Source organism: Colobus angolensis, unplaced genomic scaffold (assembly GCF_000951035.1).
Source record: "Colobus angolensis palliatus isolate OR3802 unplaced genomic scaffold, Cang.pa_1.0 Scaffold30, whole genome shotgun sequence".
NCBI lineage: Eukaryota > Metazoa > Chordata > Mammalia > Primates > Cercopithecidae > Colobus > Colobus angolensis.
The window spans coordinates 6,662,761-6,666,151 of record NW_012116266.1 but is presented as its reverse complement, the minus strand read 5'-3'; the positions used below and the strand labels follow the sequence as shown (position 1 = coordinate 6,666,151).

Here is a 3,391-nt window from a genome sequence, read left to right as displayed (position 1 = left end):
GATCTCCACTCACTGCAATCTCCGCCTCCCAGATTCCAGCAATTCTCTGCCTCAGCCTCCCGAGTAGTCGGGATTACAGGCACCCGCCACCACGCCTGGCTAATTTTTGTATTTTTAGTAGAGACGGGGTTTCACCATGTTGGCCAGGCTGATCTCGAACTCCTGACCTCATGATCCACCCGCCTTGGCCTCCCAAAGTGCTGGGATTGCAGGCGTGAGCCATTGCGCCCGGCCCACTTACCAATATATTGTTAGATCTTTCCCACGTCACTATATACATTTTTTTTCAAATGCAAACAGTCTTTATTATGAGAAAACAGTGTTATCTAGAAAAGTCACACATCAGTTTCTTTCTAATAAAATGACAAAGCAGGTTTCTTAAATAATTTACAGAGAGCAGAAATTGCTCTTGAATAGAGCTACCCCTCCCGGCACACCCACAGTGCTCTGCATTGAACATATACATAGGTACCAGTGAGTCCAGGGTCTTAAGCCCGGAAATATCTCCTATGCCTTCCTCCAAGTCCCTGGTAGGGAAAGCAGGGATGAAAGTGGGACCCCCAAGAGCCTTAGCACTGGAAACACAGCGGGTGAGTGACGCTGCAGATGACTCTCCCAAAACCAGGCACCTGGGTGCACAGCTAAGAGCTCTCTAACATCTGATGCTAGCACTTCACGTTATAGATGAGTCAAATACAAGGCTCAAGGTCAAGTGTATGACCAGTTTCTAAGCTCAAGAGTCCCCTGAGAAATTCTCCCCACCTCTGCAAGGTCTTCCCAAGACACTCTAAGGCTGTGGCAGGTAGTCACTGATGGATCCAGATGTGGCTGGAGCAGGGTGGGGCTCTGGACCCCTTGTTAGTCAGGTCCTTGTTAGCAGTGGCCCAGGGGTACTGACAACTCCTGGGGGCTTCCTCCAGGAAGCTCATGGGGAAGCACAGACACCTTGGTTATGAAGCCTTGGCGATCAGACAGGGCTTGTTTCCTGCAGGCCACTTCCTCAGCCATGAATGAGAGAGAGGATGTCAGCACCACTCTCTTCTGCCATAATGGCTTCATCTAGCTTTTGGGATAGCTTCTGGAAATGCTGAATTCCCACCCCCATAGGCTCTAGGTCACTGTCAGACTGGCTGGGAGAGCAGAGGGGCTATGCTGAGGAGTAGGGGCTCTAGAAGGCAGCCTCCCACGTTGACTGCTATAATGGGTAGGCATGGGAGCCTATCTGGGCAGAGAGGTCGTGATGCTCCTTCTCCCAGAGGTCTGTGGCTGAGTGGCCAGGGGCGTCTCCAGACAGCTGGGTGCTCTTCTGGCTCAGGCTGTGAGTTGGGGATCCACTGCCCTTCTGTGCCCCTCTCTTCCTCCTCCTGGGCTTCACTTGGATCTCCACCAGCCACTTGGTGCCACTTTGGCAGGACTCCTGGATTCTCTGGGACATGGCACCCATGGCACTCTTAGCTGAGTGAGCTATAGCCTGGAAGCCCTGCTGCCCTGGCTCTGGGGTTTCCAGGCATTTCCAGGAAAGGCCTGCGCAGAAGTTGAGGTTGATGGCTCTCAGGGGCAGCCTCCTTTGGAACTGTCTGCACAGAGACCCCAGGGCCCCCATGGAGTTATCCTGATGGCTGGCTGGCCACAGGCTGCAGCTCCTTGCTGTCCTCCAGCTGCTCCTGGTGCTGGAGAGATCTCCAGTGCATAGAGGTCCCCATTCTCTGCCACCGAGAAGCCATCTGCCTGGCCAAGAGTGTTCTCTGCCCACTAGACCCCAACACGACCAATGCCAGTCACAACCCAAGCACAGCTGCTCCTCAACCACCGCCCACTATATACATTTAATGGATATTTAACTCCCTTTCTACTGTTTTTTTGTGATTATAAACATCCTTGTATGTATTTAAATCATTACTTTGTGCCATAGCAACTAAACCAAGCTTGTTTCCAGACTGCAAATTCCAGCTTCCTAAGTCTTTACTGAAATAATTCAGCATGATTTTTAAATGTACTTACAGTGCTGACCTTATAGCCTGCATCATGGTAAAAACCAAAGCAGCTGAAGAATGATCCCTGCTTATGATGTAAAAATGGAGGCAGAAGACATAAATCTAAGGCAATATACAATTTAATGTGACAAAATTATGATATAGAGGGTATGTAATTGCTGAAGGAATTCCAAAGAAAGAAAAATAAATTCTGACTTAGCTAATGTTGGTGTCACATGATCGGTTTATATGTGGCAAAGACTGTCGGTGCTCACCAGTGATTGTATTCTTTTCTTCTTCCTGGCCTACAGCCAGAGTCCCTCTTCCAGCCTCCAGTGCAGTTAGGTGGGACCATGTGAATGTGCTGGCCCGTGGAATGTGAGCAAGAGTGGTGGGCACCACTTCTAGGTCCATAAAAACTTCTCAAGCACAATCCTCACTCTTTGGCCATCCCTTCTCTTGCTGAATGGAGATGACAAAGAAAGGGACAAAGAAAAGGGTGGAACCACAAGACGGAAAAAGCCTTTGTCCTTGAGTAATCACATGGAGCAAGACCCCTTCCCTTATGCTACCCTCTTCTCCCACCATCCCCTCTCTCTCCCTTCTTACTTCTTTCCCTCTCTCTTCTTTCCACTCCCCATACCCTTCCAGCAACCCACATTGGACTGTGAACAAGAGAAATACACTTTTATTATGTTAAACTACTGGAATCGCAGGGTTTATTTATTACAGAAGCTGGAATTATTTAACCTATCTAACATACAATGGAATAGACCTATGGGGGGTTTATTTACCTGAAATGTCCTTCTTCTTGAGAACATTTCCCCTTCTTCAAAAATGGAAGTGCATCTTTATAATGAAGAATTAACTTAACCCTGGCCAGGTGCAATATGGCTCATGCCTATAATCCCAGCACTTTGGGAGACCAAGGCAGGTGGATCACTTGAGGTCAGGAGTTCGAGACCAGCTTGGCAAACATGGAGAACCCCGTCTTTACTAAAAATACAAACAAATTTGCTGGCGTGGTGGCACACCCCTATAATCCCAGCTACTTGGGAGGCTGAGGCAGGAGAATAATTTGAACCAAGGAGGCAGAGGTTGCAGCGACCCAGGATCACACCACTGCACTCCAGCCTGGATGACAGAGCGAGACTCTAGCACAAAACCACCCAAAGAGAGGCCTGGCCTTTGCCCTCGGCTAGAGGGGAGGTGACCTCCAGGCCCCAGAAATGTCCTTTGTGATAGGAGTGTCTGTTTGCTTGGCGTTCTGGCTAGTGGGCAGTCTAACAATGGGATTTAGGCTCTGGGTCATGCTATTTCAGTTCTAACCTCTGGAGGAATTGGAGGCTAAAGGTACTGACATGACTCTGGGAGAGGAGTATACTCAAGGGCAGCCACAAAAGCAGTGTGTGATCGAG

General features: G+C 49.1%; 1 pseudogene; it reads right to left on the bottom strand.

Annotated features, from left to right (window-relative positions):
• Positions 1 to 1,000: 1,000 nt before the first annotated feature.
• On the bottom strand, positions 1,001 to 1,724 carry LOC105517462 (annotated as a pseudogene).
• Between the last annotated feature and the right edge of the window lie 1,667 nt (positions 1,725 to 3,391).